Genomic DNA, 17,761 nt, shown 5'->3' with positions numbered 1-17,761 from the left:
TTCTGTCTTTAGGCCTTCACACATGCTCTTCCTTTCATCTGGATCATACCTCTGTTGTCTCCTTATATATCTGCTATTTGTCCTTTAGATTTCACCTTAAATATCATCATTTCAAATGGGCCTTTCTTGACTCTTAGCAATCTAAGTTAGATCGAATATACTACATAACACAGTCAACTTTTCTTTTATAGTACTTATGACAATATCTTATTCAAAATTTGTAAGTGTGACTATTTGTTTAACATTTGTTTTTAGTCTTACAAAACTGTAAGTTCTTTAATGGAACAGACCTTTTGTTTTATTAAACAGTTTACACTGCCCTAGAATAATAATTTAATATTTAACACTATAGTTGACACTTCAGTTTTATTAAGGGGAAGTTGAAACTTTCATTGGAGTCATCCCCAAGATATTGTTCTAAGTTTTTTACCTATATTTGCTAATGTAACATTCATAGAAATCTATAGGGCAGATATTGTTATTCCTTTTTATAGGTGAGGATGCTGAAGCTGTAATAGCTAAAGTAATTTGTTTAAGGTTGGAGAGTTAGAAAGGGCCAGAGTCAGCAGGTAGCCTGAATCCAAACTCATTTTGTTTTAATTACACTACCAGTTCTCACTGAAGCTTCAGAATCTTGATGGTGATAGGGGATGGGGAAGTGATATTAAAATAACAGTGATAACAAAATGAGCTCTATATGATCATACTAGTTCCTTTCCCAGTTCAGGGGCAGGAAAACAGGCTGCCAGGAATGTGCTTCAATGTTTAGAATTCCTGCACCTCCACCTGCTGGCAGAGAGAGTACTTTTTGTTAAAGGGCTTAATATTTTGTTATAGGGACAAATTTTGTGTTTTATAATTTACTATGGAATTAAATAAATGCTATAGTATAAAATTAAAAGAGGGTATATCAATGGATATACTGAGGAGGGTACAATTTATTTCAGCTGGTCAGTTTAAAGAAGTTTGTTCATATCTCATTCCCTTCATTAAGATTTCAGGGTGGAAATTAAGAAGCTGGTATATAAAACTTACTTCCTAGGGGACAATTAGTGCAGTCTCTTACCAGGTGTAACATTAGGTACTAAGAAGTAGAAGGTAAACTAAGTTGAAAGTAAGAGACTACCATTGTTAAATTTTTGCATTTTTTTTAGGATTTTTGTGTCTCTGGCTGTGCTTTTTAAGATGCATTTTTAATTATATTGTATGTGCAACTGTGTCTTATTTTACACATTTACTTATACGTATTTTCATGTTATATATTCCATGTGAACATCGCTTTTAACAAATGTTTTGTATTCATCTAGACTCATTATGCTATATGTTAATTATTTTTACTTGATGGATATTTAGATTATTCCCAGTTTTTAAAAATATTAAAATACCAATTATATGCTCATAGCTTTTTTCATATTAAGATTATCTTAATTGATTCTGAGAAATGAAATTACTGTATTGAAGAATATAAATATCTTTAAGGCTCTTGCTACACATTTAAAAATTGTTTTCCAAATTGGATTTTTGCATTTTACTGACACTATCAGAGAGTTTTTGTTTCATTGTACTTTTGCCAGGGCATTCGTTATTATTTTCTTCAGTCTTTTAAAGTTTAATAGGCATTGCTTTACTCTGCCTTTCTCTAATCACTAGTAAGACTAAACATTTTAACGTTTAACGAGATAGGTTTCTCTTTTATGAATTGTGTGTTTATTTCCCTTGTTCATTCTTCTATTCTAATGGGAGCCTAGTTTAAAAATTAAAAAAAAAATCATTAGTTGTATCTACTCCTGTATGTTATTTTCTGTTCTTTTTTTTGTGATTTCTTGCTGTTTTTATGCTTGGATATTTATATTTGATTGTCTTTTAAAATATAGTTTGAGTGCTCTATTCTTTCTTAATTTAACTTTATTATATCTGGAATTTTTTTGGGGGGTGTATAGTATGATGTACAAATCTTAGTTTCTCTTCAAGTTGACATCCCCATTTATTGGATAATCCTTGTATTCTATTACTAATTTGACTCCTGCATATGCCCATGTGTTTGTGCATTATCTTTTCCAGGTATGATGTCAGTGTTACACATTATGATTGAATGGAGTGATAGAGTAGAGCAGTGGGGGTCCTGTGTAATAGTAATGTGGGATTATGGGTAATTTATGTTTGAGTCATTTAAATTATAGTGTTTTGCACACAGATATACAAATAAGTGCATCTATGAATATATGCACACGCTTTAGCACTGTCAGGGAGTGGTGACTATGCCATGTTGCCTGTTCACATTGTGATATGTTTTTCTTTATAAATAAAGGTCAGTTTTTATGGGATATTCTGATTAGTGGTGGTTATGCAGAGTCACGATGAATGTGCTGTTATGTAGTATACTATGTTAGGATATCACTGGGGGATTATTCAGTTTAGTTTGGCGATTTGATATGGTGCCAGTGTTTCCGCTTCAGGGTTGATTACTGTAGCATTATTACTGAGATTGCTGCTTCCTCCTGAGGTTTGCACCTGAGCATTAGAAATTTTTTCCAATGCAGAAAGACAGTTAATATGTTTAGGATTGCCATTTCTCCTACTGTAATTGTTTAAGTAGGTAGCTTGGGAGTTCTCTCTTCTTTAGCTTGAGAAGTAATCCCATATTTCTAACTTCCTGCACCTCTATTGCTTTCAAAAATGTAAAAAGTTTTATTTTGTTTTCTGTCAGAAAAGTATATACACATTTATAGTACAATGCAGAAGAATATATAGGAGTTTGATAATCTCAGAATGAGATTCCAGAGGTCCCAGTGGAAGGGTAGGGGGAAGAGGTCATGGAAAGGCATAGGACTAGGTCATATGGGGACAGATGCGCATATTCAGTTAACTCCAAGAACTAAGCAGGTATGTAAATGAGTGTAGTGAGGACAGTGCAGATCTAAGGACATTAGCTTAGACATTAATCCCCCCGCAACAGATATTGAAAACCTGGATTTTTGTGTGAGTTCTCCTAATTTCTAAATATTGACAGGTCACGCACTTGTGATTTATCACTCAGGAGGTCTAGAGAGCATGTGGGGATGATAGCCTGGAGGATGGTGGCTGATCAAAGAGAGTTATACTTCAGTCACTAAGCTCAATGAATGTGAGGCATGATAGAATTAGTACCTATGAAGTGATGGGTAACCAGATCTCTTGCTCTGGTCCTGAATATTTCTTTCTGCATTTGTTGTCTCTTTGAGGCCTGGCCTGATATAATGCTACCCATAGCTAATGTTACTACCCAAGGATTGCAATCTGGTGAGTATTAAAGACAAGTATAGAAAAAATTATAATAAAGTGCAGTGGGTGGGCATGGTGTGGGTAGAGAACAAAGTTTACAAAGGACTGAAAGCTAGAGAAAGTGTTGCCTTTAGGAATTGTAAAGTAATTCACTTGTAACTTTTGTCATTTTTGACATTGTTTTATATCATTTATATCTTAATTACTGTCTATCCAAGATAAAGAAATAAGAATTGAGTAAAAAGACCAATAAATAGATAATTGGTTGAATATAAAGTGCAGTGATACATAAATCTTTGAGAATACAGGATTGTTGCTATTGCTGCTGTTGTAAAGGGTCCTTTGTGTTGTGTATTGGCTCTTTTATCAGAATAAACATATTAAGAGTATGCTTATTATATTACTGATTAGTAGCTAATGAGTAGGATGAATGTCAGAATCAAGATTCTGAAAGCTCCTTCCAGGGTGATGAATCCAGCTTCATCTAGTTAAAATTTTATCTTGAATACATTGCATTGCTCTTAAATCTAAAATAACTAATGTAAGTACAGGATGGGAAAAGTGTATAAGCAATATGTATGTGTGAAGACAGTGCAGTGTGGTTGTTCAAAACAGCAAAGGCTACATGAATAGTTTAATTTTGGATGAGGGAGATGGCAGTCCCATCCTATTCTGTTTGGAATACACCTGGAATGTTATATGTCGCTTTTGGTGACATACTTTAATAGGTTATAAGAGAAGCAGAACATCCTCAGGGGAAAGGAAATAGAATAACTATTCAACAAAACACCATTGCATATGACGAGTGGTTGAAGGGCTAAAAGATATTTTAAATCTAGAAAACAGAATTTTGGGGACCATTGCTGTGTCTTTATATTTTAAAGTGATTAAATATGGAAAATTGATATGAATTGTAATTTTTTGGCACCAAGAAAGTGGCATTAGAGCAGATGGGATAGTTGGGGAAAGATTAGGGTGCCAGAAGAAGGCAAAGGGATGGGAAGTATCATTTCATACTATATATGTAACTTTATATGCGTTACATCATATGACCCTTATAATACCCAATGCATGAAGTATTAATTTCAAAATATTTTTTTATAAAAACATTAACATTTAAAAATATAAAATATTTTTAAAATTTGCTAATTCCATGTTTGCTTAAACTGCTTTTAAAAGCCAATCCTCCACTTCAAATGGCTTCAACATCCTGCTTTTACAAAACTAACTAAGAATAAATGCATGTGCAAGAATTCACATATGTATAACAAAGATAAAACAAAAATGAGAAACAGTGGAACCTCAACCTATATTTTTGTGTTTGTTGTGGGTGAATTTTCCAGTCTTGGCACTTTCTGAATACCTGGAACTAAAGCACCAGGTACACACTATATTATCTTTTCTCTAAAAGCCAAAAGATTGCAAGGACTTTGCAAGTGCACATACTTCCAAGGTGGCCCAGTTATGCAAGGCAATTAACAACCAGCACTTTTCATTAACTCTTCATGTGAGAGCTTTTGTTAGTAATTTTATTGATTTAAAAAAATTAATATACTATTTTCTTCTTGAAGCTAACCACACCCCAGAGCTTTTCCATCTCAGGAATGATTTCTGTGGGTGGAACACTGGTTTCATGAGTGTGTACAGCATAGTTTGTTAAATTACACATGTTCTGCTCTATGAGTGGCAAGTTACTATACAGTTGGGCAGGGTCCTCTGATGTGGCACCAGTAAAGGGAGCAGTGCTGAAATGGAGAGTGATTTTCATATGTATATTTGTAGGGTCTTAAACTAAATTAGAGAAGGAATTTGGTTTGTAGTTTGCCCCGACTCTCAGTAACCTGAGAAGCAGAGATGAAGAGACGAGCAATTTTGGATACAGAACAGCATTCAGAACAGGTGAAGGGAAACAAGATGCTGATTCACCCTTTTGCTTACGAAAAGCCTGTGCATGAATTCTGCCCCATCCCCTATCTTCACAGCAGCCCAGCGACAGTCTCTCCTTACTCAGCTACAAAACATGATGGTCCTCTGACACTGCTCTCTTCCTTAAGTCTTCAGCCCTCTGCAATAGAACACTCAACCAGCCTCATTAAATAGCAATGAAAATGGCTTCTGAACTCCATCTACCCAATAAGGCACCGATCAGAATCATCTTAATTAAGATCATTGCCCAGTAGGGGTCAAACTTTAGCCCACAGCATAAATTAGTCCACCTTAGATGGCTGATAAACGTATTGGAAATAATGTAAAAGCAAAAGGGGTTTTTTCTTCCATTTAAGTAGATTATGGGGTACTGGGGAGGGAAAAACCTCCTTGTCTCATAGTTAATAATGTTTAATATTATGTGTAAAGCATTGTGCCATTTAGATGCCAAAAATTATTAAAAGGCCATGATACTGTCTTTAGTGTTATAACAGGCTACATGGAAAGACAAAACTAAAACATAGTAAGGGACTAAAATGTTAGTATTTAAATAACAAACATTATAGGAAGTGGTAGTAAAGATGATGAGAACAGGAAGCAATCACTGTTGATGACACAGTCAAGGAAAGCTCAGAAAGGAGAATTTACAGAATCTCACAGTTTGAAGGGACCCCCGAATCATCTTAAAAAAAATGACCCATCTAAGTACTGACTAGTCTATAGTCATATATCTCTAAAAACTGGCAGCATATCTTTGGAAGAGGCTAAATCATAAATTATTCCTCAATTTAGATTTGGGAGCTATTATGCCAGCTATTTATTATCTTTAGGTGAACTCTAGGTATCATTAGGAGTCCTTGGTATCTTCTGCTCGATAACCATTTGGTATTTATTCTCTTCCTCTTTTTTTCCTTTTTATTACATTTGGGGTGACACTGGTTAACAAAATTATACAGGTGTTAGGTGCACAGTTCCACAACACATCATCTGTACAATGTATTGTGTGTTCACCACCCCAAGTCAAGTCTCCACCCATCACCATTTATTCCCACTTTCCTTCTCTACTTCCCTCACCGCCCCTTCCACCCCAGCAGGTACCACACTGTTGTCTGTGTCCATGAGTTTTTTTCTCTCTTTTTTTGCTCAATCCCTCTACCCTTTCCCCACCCAGCTCTGCCTATTCTCTTCTTGATAAATCTAGTCAGATGAATGCCGAAAGAACCATTATTGTTGAATGTGAATTCATCTACAAGAATGATTTTAGGGTGGCTTTATATTTTATCATTTTTTATTCTAAGTGAAAAATATGTGTTTTGAAGTTTTTATTATTATTTTCTAGATTTGTTGAGGTGTTATGGGAGATGGGGAAAAGTATAGCTTTAAATTACTTGATTTATACAGTAGTCCTGAAATTGGAAAGGAAGGGCTACTATCAAATTCTGAGGATGAATTCAGAAGGGAGGGATGGATTAGTAGAAACTTTGAAGGATAGCCAGAACATATAAGTTTAGTTTCTTTGAAACCATGAAACAGTTATAATTTTATAAAAACCACAGTAAATTCAGTTGAAAACCATTGTTCGGTGCAAATGATGACCAAATGTGAATTGGAGGTGAGGGTATTCCCGAAGTTAGCTTAGTAATGGATCAGCTGTGGTGGTCTTGTAGCCATGGGAGGAAAACAGGAATATCCTCTGATGTTTATACAATTCAGTAAAAGACCAACAGTCCCAAGAGGATGCATGACATTTGGGATCTTGAATAAGAGTGTAGGAATTTGGAGGTAATTGGTATGGCCTGGAGCCTTTCTTGGCATATGTTAGCAAAATTTGGGGGGAAAAGTTCTCTTTCCAGATGTGTTACACGGGAGGGTTTATCATGAGCTGCTGGAATGAAGACAATAGGGGAAACAAGAAACCGATGTTTTTCCTTGACCTCCTTGTGGACAGGAGAGGGGGTCAGTCCCTCGGAAGAGTTTGGCAGTAAATTTTGCATGAGAGATAAGTGAAAGCATTGAGCCTAGCAGCGCTGCCTTTGGGGTGCTGTACATGTATTTGACTATGCCGTCACAGACAAATGTGAAAGGACTGTTTCAGTCTCATTTGGAATTTCGTAAGTGAGCAAGTGTTAAACAGTACTGAAAGTTTGTTTTCTATGTCTCTTTTTATATAACAGAAAAACTCTCTGTGTTCTTGAGCATGGAGAAATATATGGAAGACAGGCCACCAGGCTCTTATTGTTAATTAGGAGATAGGAGAGTATAGCTAGAGTCTATTTCAAATCTCAGCTCTGTCACTACAGTATGTGTGACCTTGGGGAAGCTACTTAATCTCTTGGTGTTTGTTTCGTTTTTCTTTCTTTCAGGTTTTAAAACTTTTTATTTGCATATTAAAAATTTGTGCTTTTGAAGAATTAAAATTATTTTAACAAAAAGAAATGGCACTCTGATTAAACTACCTTTTACAACTTGCAGGACACCTTGGACCAGCTTGGTTTTTACTCTGTATTTCACTGTCATCCCACCCAGCTTCTTCCTTCATCAACATGCAACTTCTTTTCCTTTCTTGCCAGCCAGCCAGGCCCATGGGAGAGGCAGGTGTGGCCTTCATTGTCAGTAGTTCTGATGTGAAAAGGGGCGGGACAGTCATTTAAACTGACCCAGCCTCTGCTTCTTACAAAGTTAAACAGCTAAAAGAAATAGAACAAGAAGGCAATGCTTGTGGAATGTATAGTGCGTATTGGCAGCGTGTGCCTCATTACGAATCACCCGCTTGTTTCTCTTGTTCAGTAGTTTCTTTTGAAGGCAGTGGATTTTTCTCTTGCATTTCTGTCTTCTTCAATTTCAACTTACTGAATTTCTCAGGCTAAGCCATATTGGGTTTGTCAGACTTGTCAGCCCAGTGAGTTGCGTGAATGAGAGGAGTCCGATGTGCTCAGTCACCACTGCTGAGTCCGTTTCTTTTTTCATAGGGTTGATGTGAGAATTAAATAAGGTAATATGTGTAAAGTATTTAGAATGGTGCCTGGTACGTACTATATAAATACTTTAAAAAATGAAATACAGTAAAATGAGATTCTTATATTTTGATCTAAAGGGAAAAAACACAGAGCTACTTTTTTTTTTTTAAATTAAAAAAAATCTTTATTGATTTCAGAGAAGGCAAGAGAGAGGGGGAGAGAGATAGAAACATCAATGATGAGAGAGTCATTGATCGGCTGCCCCTCGCCGGTGACTGAGCCCACAACCCAGGCATGTGCCCTGACTGGGAATCGAATGGTGACCTCCTGGTTCATAGGTTGATGCTCAACCCCTGAGCCACCCTGGCATTCTTTCCCGGTAGACCTTCAGCCACGCCGGCCGGGCTAGAGCTACTCTTTATATCTTCATTCTTCATTTCCATGGAGGATTAAAAACAGTATATAGATTAAACTTCTATATTAGCATTTAGATTTATGTACTATAGAGAGTAACTTGAAAAGAATTTCTTATGTATTCAGAAATATAACATTAAAACATGAGCAACATTCCAATCAAAAACTACAGTCATTCATTATTTCATTCAGTCCTTCATAATTCATTCTTGTTTCACTTCATCCTGGGTTATTATGCTCATGAACCCACTTGCTTTTCAACTAGTGTTCTAGAAATACTTAGGCCACTAGGATGTGTCAGAATCCTGTACCAAAAGGACCTGCCATAGTCCTTTACCCCAGGGCTCTGAGACTTCTTGTTGAAAATGAAGCACTCTGGCCTGTAGCTGATTACAAGTGTTTTCAGGGAAACATCAGAAAAGTGTCTGTAGGTGACAAAAGATTTAAATTGACTGTGCTTAAGTTATTGCTGGTAATTTTAAAAGTGGAAGATCTGGTGAAAGTTTATTACAAGAATAATGTAACTAACAAAAATAATATAATTGAAATTTGGCATATATATTGTTTTTAATACTCTTGTGCTCAGTATTGCTTAGGGCTTCGTAGTTTCTCTTTCTCTCTAGTTGCCATATTTTCTCTTCCCCCCCTTTCAGTGTTTTTCCCATCTTTTTGTGATCTTCTCTATGATTTCCTAGTGGTTCAATCTTGTTTAAGAACTTTTTATATATAGCACACTTATCCCTTCTCCTCCAAAGGACTCTATAACTTGCTTTAATCCACTTGTAATAGTGTCCAAGATTTGTCCTTGGTCATTCTTTATTTCTACTGTACGTTTTCTACCTAAGGAAACACGAAAATTCTCAGGACTTCAGCTGTCATATAGGGTGTCCCCCCAAAATGTATATATACTTTAACAGATGATAACTCACTTAATTTTGAAAATGAACTGAATGTTAATAAACACTGACTTTATAATCATTCAAAGTGTGTATACACTTCTTTGGGACACCCTGTGTATGTAATATTGACTCCCAAATATTTTTGCCTGCTCTGAACTCTCACCTGAATTCCACTCCTGTTTTCTGACTTTTTGTAGGACAGCTTCACCTGGGTGAAACTCATATTGACACCTCAAAATGTCTAAAATGGAACTCATATTCGTTTACCCTGCAAGCTTGAACAAAACTTTCTCTTCCCTTTTCTTTCTCAGTTGGCAGCGTGACTGACTAGTCTTTCAAATTAGGGACGTAGACATTCATCTCTCCCGCTCCCTCTTTTCACGTCCATCTCATGGTTACAGCCCGCACCACCGTTACTGCTGCCACAGGTGCTACGGCGCTTTGCAGTGCTCAAGTGTTCATGCTTTGGCAGGCACTGTTCCGAGCTCTTGACACGTGTTAACCCATTTAATTCTTACAGCACACCTTTGAGGTGGGTACTGCCGTTATCCCTACTTTACAAATGAAGAATTTGAGCCCCTAAGGAGTTAAAATGCCCAACATCAAAGAGCTGGGAAGTAGAGGAGCTTGGCAGGTTTTGGCGGCCTGGCTCTAGAACATCTACTCTTACCAAGTCTTGGTAATTTTATCTTCCAGATAGTTTTTCAATCTTTTACCCCCTGTCCACCTCTACTAATGACTCAGTTCAGACTCTTATGATGTTGGGTGTCGGTTCACCAACCTTCCGGCCTGCCATTGCTTTCTCCCTTAAGTCCATTCTCTACATCGTCACAGGGATGACAGCACTGAAGGGCAACCCCCTTAAACAAGATTCAATTCTTGTTCACCATGGAAGCCTTCCCCAAATTCTTCCCTCCATCTTCCCTTGGTGGGCAGAGATCCATTCTTTTTGTTTTCCCCCCGCGCTCTGTTTTCCCTTCTGATGACTGGCTTGTATCATTGGATTTCTTTAAGGTTTCTTAGGAATCATTTAGCTTATATTTTCTAGTAGTTCTTTCTAGTTTCTAAGTAGGCTAATTCTTGTCCTTGCCCTTGTACTTTTTTTGTGTCTGTGTCAATTTTCTCCCTCTGTCATCAGTGACATCAGGGCTTCTCATTCCCATAGACTAACAGCATCCTCACTATATCCTACAAAATCGTGCTTTTCAACTCTAGTCAAAGAATATGTACTTTGTTGTTGCACCCTTGTATTTTTGGACACTTGGCAAGTAAAACTCTGAAAAAGAAATCTTACACATTTGTTACACAGCTGTAATTTACTAGTGTTCAAAGTGCATTGTATTGACTGTTTAAGCCCTCTCACATATTTATGATTTATTTTGGATAAGATTTGAGAGGATTAGCCTTGTGCTCACCAAATTTGTCAGTATGAAGAAGAAAAAAGTGCTTAGCTTTCCATTCTGTGCTTCCTCTGCCTTCTCTGAGAGTGACATGACCATATTACCATATTAATTTTAGCTAGTTTTGCTTAATGGTCAGACTATAATACGTGTGAGTCAGTATGTAGTAGAGATTATGGGTAAATCCTAATCGGTTTGTTCTAGCACTAGCATTCTAATTTTGCCCTAGATTTGTCTTATGACTTTAGCAAAGTCATTTCAACTTCTCGAATATATTTTCCCAACCATTACCTGAGGTGGTTATCTCCTAGAATAGATAGAAATGCTGAGAATTGCCAGCAGAGTCAGCAGTTCTGGGGATATATGCTAAATATTTTGAGACCATGAGGAATTAACTGACCTTTTAGATCTTTTAACAGCAGATTCTAGTATAAACCTTTCGGCTTGGTCTTCACCCTCTGTGGATTTTGTATTCTGTTTGCATTTTGTCTTTTTTTCTTTACATTTACCTGCTTCATCTTTACCTGCATTTTCTCAGCCCCACTCTTCGTCATATAATAACAGATACCAAAACGAGTATTTCGTGATTTCACCCCCTTCCATAATTGTAAGAGAATAAAATTCTCCAGGGAAGGAAGCTGGGATGTCAACCTCTGTTTTACCTTTAGCCTCTTGAGGATACTTTAGCTGACTAAGTTGCCTATCCGTTGACCTTTGTTCGTCTTGCATGGAAATGATCAGCGCTATGTAACATCTGTAGACAGTTAATTATCAATTCACACAATATGTTTTTTGGGGTCATATGTTTTTGGTTTTATCATAAGCAGAAGTCAAAGTTGAGCACATATTTTCTCCATCCAGTTTCAGTTGTGGGTATTTGGAATAGTTTGTTACCCACATCTTTTGGTTTTGGTTGGGGCTTTTGGCCTGAGAACACTGACCATTTCAGTATTTTACTTTTTTTCTTAAGCGCCCCAAAGGCTGCATCATTGGGACTGTCCTTATGTAAAACATAAAAGCATTGTTGTTTTTAAAATTGCAAACATATATTTTTATTAAAATCAGTTGCAATTCTAGTGAATAATAAGGCAAAACTTTCCCCAAACATTTGCCTTGAGCTCTTGTTTCTATTTTTAATTTTATGGAAACTAACTTTATTTTTCTGATTTGAAAAGTAATACATGTTTATTCTAGAGAACTTGGAAAATGCTAAGAGGTACAGTGAAGAAATATATTCATTAATGATGTATCATCCAGAAAGAGATGGTGAACATTATATTTTCAAAAAAGTATGAGCATATATATTTATTAAAAGCATTGACATCAAATTTATAAATGCACTATTGTACATACTTCAGTATTTATATTTTTCATTTGTTATGACATAATGCATTCAAATATGTAATATATGTAGATTATAAAGAATAAAAATAAGATAAACACCTTTGTAAGACTGCCCAGCTTAAGATAGACGCATCAACAGCTTTGAATCCATCTGAGTTGCTCAACTTTATTGTATCCCTACTTTCTCCTCCCGGGAGATAGCCAGTGTGCTACATTTTGTGTACATCATTCACTTTTGTTTCTTTTCGTTATGTGTGTAACCATATATTATATATTATTTAGATTTGTTGTTAATGTGAACTCAGTTTCTTTAGAGGAACTTTATGGACGTTATAGGCCTTCTGAGAAAATTTGTATTAGCTTCAATCAGGTGCGTGAGCCCAATTTAAATTTAATTCCCAGTTGGGTTTTTAAAAAATTATAGTCGACATACAATATTATATTAGTTTCAGGTGTACTACATAGTGATTTCACGTTTATATACCTTCTAAAGTGGTCCATGATAAGTCTAGTAACATCTGTCACCTACAAAGTAATGATCTTATTGACTATTTTCCTATGCTGTACAGTACATCTTTGTGGCTTATTTTACACCTGGCAGTTTATCTTTCTTAATCCCTTCTCCCCTTTCTCCCTCATCCCCCCAGTCCCCTCCTTCTGGCAGCCATCAGTTTTCAACTGGGTATTTTTTGAGCCTCAGATCCATATGCAGCCATAAATGCTCAGGGAAACTCTTCTTATCTCCAGGTTCCCTACCCTCCTTTCTGTTCCCTGAAGAATCATTGTAGAGCAGGCATGTGTCCGTGCAATATGATTTGGTGGCATATATATTTCTTTAAGTCCACTTTTGATTAAGTTTCTAGCCGTTTGGTGTTACTGCCTTTTTACCACATCTCCAATTTGATTCCTTCCCCTGCGTGAGCCAGAGGCTTTATTTCCTGTCCCCCTTGTGTATTCATTAAAAATGAAGCTCTAGGCCAAGGGTTGGCAAACTTTGTAAAGGGCCGGGTAGAAAATATTTGAGACTTTGCAGGTTATACAGTCTCTGTTGCAACTATCCAACTCTGCCCTTGTGATATGGAAGCAGTTGTAGACAATACTTCAATGAATGAGCGTGGCTGTGTTGTGAAAAACTTGATTTATGGACACTGAAATTTGAGTTTCATATAATTTTCATTTGGTTAGATTTTTTCTTTTTTCTTTTCAACCTTTTAAAAATTTAAAAACTGTTCTTAGTTTATGACTATAGGCTGGGTTTGGCTTGTGGACCACAGTTTTGCAACCCCTGCTTTAGGCCATTAAGGTACCGTTCCTCCCTGCTGCGCTTATTCCTGGCCCTTTTAGAGTTTTTCTCACTTCAGTGCAAGGTTAGGAAAGCTTCATATTCATTTTCACATGAAATTAAAAGTGTTTCTATTTTATCCAGCACTTTAGGCATTTTGCAGTGGGAAGATTTTGGGGTATATTTATATTGCCAGCGTTGCATTTATTTCATCATTTCATGCTAAGTAATATATAGTGAAATATGAAAAAAATGACAAAACATTTTCTATATCAGATTTTATGACCCTGTCTGATCCTTATTTTATATTCTTTGTTTTTACATAACTATAAGAGTGTATGCACATGGTTTTTGTTCTTTGTTTTCATTTAACATTTTTGGGGTTTTTCTATACATATTCACAGTCCATATTTATTATTTAATGAATATATAATTTTTGTCTTACTATACTACAGTTTACTCAGTTAGCTTCCTTAGTTGGACATTGGGCTTACTGATGACTATTAAAACTAAGGAATACAAAGGCCTTTTAGTTTATGAATTACTTAATGATTTCCAAGATCAATGATTTTTCCCCCCTTTACAAGAAGGATTTTCTGGAATTCAGTTATCTTTAGTATATGGAAATCTTGCTAAACTTTATTGTTTGCCCCATATTCTCTGCTTTTCACACCTGCATCCCTTTAATACCTTCTTTGTGATGTACCTTATTAAGTTCTCAAGACTTTTAAAGTTTCTTAAAGCTTTGGGCCTTTGCATTGTAAATATTAATACTCCATTCTGAGATCTATAAAGCTCGAGTTCAGGAAGAGAATTGTTAGAATCTTACATATTATGTTCTGTTTTCATTTGTTTAGCACTGTGCATTCAGGTCTAAATAACATTGCTCAGTTCATTTAAATTCGTTTTTGATGATGGCCTACTTTCATATTTACTAAATTTAAATGCAACTCTTCTTCCTTCAAATAATATCCCATTTGTTTAGACTAATTTCTGATAATTTCCTTAATGTCTTGTATTCATTTTGATTTGGAATCTTTTTTTTTCAAGTTAGCATCACTTTCATATTTACTCTTTCATTCTATCATCCAAGCAGTTATGAAAATTTCCATCCTAGGCCTTTTACCACCACTAGAAAATCTCAGTAAAATTCTATCTGGTGTCTTTGAAACTTGGGTGTTGGGTGTGACTTGTCAACTAGTAGGCCAGCTGTCTAGCAAGCAGCATGGTACCCATATTTTCTTAGATTGGCACAGTGAATACAATCAAATATTTGGGTTATCATGTGTTGGCTCCTTTTTTTAAAAAAACCATATCTCTGTTTTCTTCACACATGGACTTTTTTTTTCAGCTGTATTGAGGTATAATTGACAAATAAAATTGTAAGATATTTACATGTACATCATGATTTGACATACACACATTGTAAAAGAGGCCCCCATCGGGTTAATGAACACACCCATCATCACACATGTTTACCTTTTCCTGGGGAAGGGGGCGGTTAGAACATTTAGGTTTTCCTCTCTTAGCAAATTTCAATTACATAATACAGTGTTATCAGCTCTAATCACCATATTATACATTAGAGTCTCAGACCTTGCTTATCTTATAACTGAACGTTTGTGTCCTTTTAACAACCTCTCCATATTTCCTCCATTTCCCACCTTCTGGCACCTGGCAACCACTTTCCTACTTTTTCTTTCTATGAGTTCGACTTTTTTTTTTTAAGGTTCTATTTATAAGTGATACCAACACAGGGGCATTTAATTGACTCAGCATGTTTCACAGAATCTTAGACAAGTTATTTATATTAAATGTTTCTTAACTTAGAAGAATTTATCATGTTAGTAATTGTCCATTTACCATGTGAACCTTGTTAAAGAGGAGGCCTGATTTTTCTTGTCTGTGGACTAGTGTATGACCAGATGTCTGGACTCTAGGGTATAACATATATTTTTCACACATTCATCTAAGACTTGGATTGAGCATTATACAGTATTTGTAAAAATGTTATTTCTTGAGAGTGTTTCTCAAACTTAGGTGATTTTTAAAAATTGAGAGGGTATAATTATGCCTTTAATAAGTTATGAAACACAAGACTACTCTAATTATTTGGGGTAATGACTTGAGATTTAGATTAAGTTCAAATCTAACTTTGTTCGGGAGATAGGTTTTTAATACTGTAATCTGTGTTCATTGTCTTTCCTTAATGCTGTTTTGAGAATGGCAAAATTTTTAAATTGCCATGAGAAAATGTAGAATATTTTGAAAGCATGTAGAATATTTTGTTTGAAATTTAAAAAGGTTAAAAATGAGAGCAATTACTATTGGTCCATCTAGAAAATGAAGTTGTATTAATGCATAGTAACTGAATCTGAGGAATCTTTATTTAGCTTTCTCTTTTTGATTCATTCCACCGATGGCCTGTAGAGGGCATGGCATGTACAGTAAATATGACTTTGTATTAACAGTTTCATCTGAACTATTAGGTGAATAGTTTATGAGTTATATGCACATATTCTATGATATGTCATAAATGTCAAGATTTTTATCTTTAGTGATACTGAGTTGACATAAAAGTTAGGAAACTATAAAGTTAATTCAATTACAATTTTTGTTGCTATAATTTTTAAACTGTGGTTTTCATCTTTTCTGAGCACTAAATGAAGAAAGTGGGCTGAAAGGGATTTTGAGAACCTGTACATAAAGCTTCCCAAGATTTGTTTGCCTGGATTGGATTAGTTAATGAATCAGGCTTTAACCTACATGTGCTAATCTAATCTTTCCTGAGGTTCCACAGGAGTGATCCTTCCCACTGAATAAGAGAGAAGGTTTCTTCCTACTGCAGGTGTTTAGTGAACTCAAAATGCAAAGAAAACAGTTTAATTCTTTTTATCTTTGAGATAAGTTAATATGATATAGTGAGAACTAGTAAAAACTTATAAAAGGCCTTTCCTCTGAGCTAAGAGACAATTATGTAATCAAGATAAGAATGGGAAGAGACTATGAGATGAAGCTGGAAGTTGTGAGGCCTCTCTGACTAAGTGGCAGCCTTCCCTTGCTGGGCTCTAGTGTGCCGCTCCATGAATTGGAGATGCTTAATTGTAACTTCTATAGGTAGTGTTTTGCTTTCAAATTTTATGACATTCTAAGTGCATAAGACATACTTGTATTTTTGTGCACACACCATTCAATAATTAAGTACATAGTGCTCTTGCTACTCTCTTTTATGGTGTTTAGTTGTGCGTAAGGGGAAAATGCACAAATGAATGAGTGATTCTGAAGAAATAACTTGTGTAAAAGCTGGTCTTCAGAAAAGTGTTTTGACTAGAAAGAATTTTTCCTTTTTTTTTTTTTTGCCGAGACTGTTTTAATGATGTCTCTCACTCTTTGGTATAATATAAGCCAGATTCAGGATTAAATACTTTTAATATAAAATAGTCTGATGTGATCAGTAAGAGAAGTGCAGTTATTATGCACATGATAATATAATTGTAATGATTAAAGGTACAGCCACTGTTCGTTTTATCTTCAAGTCTTGGTTCTGCCAGTCCCTGGGATTTGTAATCTGTGGTCACTTAAAACACATCTGTAAACTTTACATTCCTCTTCTCTAAAGTGAGAATGCATCCCTACCCCCCCAAATCTACAGAGCTGTTTGTGACATAAATGAAAATAATCCAGATTATATTTAGTACACTGCCTGTTGCGGAAAGAACACTTACAAACATTATTATTATTATTATTATTATTATTATCATCATCATAGGATTTCTTTTTGTGATTTTTTTTTTAAGACTAAAAAATTACCCTTACATTAAGAGTAAAGTGAAAATTTAAAACTGTTTTTGAAGGACTTGAAACCAGAGTTTATTCACAGTTTTTTTTTTTTCTAGTGGGTTTAAGACTATGAATAATAATAACTCTCAAGGGGAAATCCCCAGGCATCTATGAGATTTATTTCAGTAACACTGACTTTGGGTTTTGTATTATACTTCTTCCTAAGGTCATGAGAGTCACTAAATCATTTGGGGACTCTAGAAGATCAGTGTGACAGAAACTGCCATCGGCATCAAGTGACCAGGGACTAATAAATCTAAGATGATTGTTTTTTCTGGTACAGTTACTAATTGTTCAGAAACTATCTTGTTAGAATATATAAATGGGAAAAAAAACACCCTTACAAATCAAGATTCCGGTCTTGATATTAAGAAAAAAAATGTTCGGGACCATAAGGGAAAAATGTGGTGAATGAGGGAAGTCCTTGAAAAGTTGTTA

General features: G+C 35.5%; 1 protein-coding gene and 1 pseudogene across 4 annotated transcripts in view; one reads left to right on the top strand and one right to left on the bottom strand.

The window, feature by feature from the left end:
• Positions 1-17,761, top strand: part of EXOC6B (exocyst complex component 6B) — a 445,000-nt gene that overhangs the window by 129,846 nt on the left and 297,393 nt on the right. The window lies entirely within an intron of this gene.
• Positions 7,943-9,680, bottom strand: LOC308565984 (thymosin beta-4 pseudogene; annotated as a pseudogene). Its single transcript has 2 exons — positions 9,621-9,680; positions 7,943-8,074 (listed from the first exon to the last, which is right to left on the bottom strand). The product of its transcript is annotated as a thymosin beta-4 pseudogene (transcript).

This window comes from Miniopterus schreibersii, assembly GCF_964146895.1.
Source record: "Miniopterus schreibersii genome assembly, chromosome: 13".
NCBI classification, from domain to species: domain Eukaryota; kingdom Metazoa; phylum Chordata; class Mammalia; order Chiroptera; family Miniopteridae; genus Miniopterus; species Miniopterus schreibersii.
The sequence above is the reverse complement of the archived record's forward strand: the minus strand, read 5'-3'. Positions and strand labels throughout refer to the sequence as shown.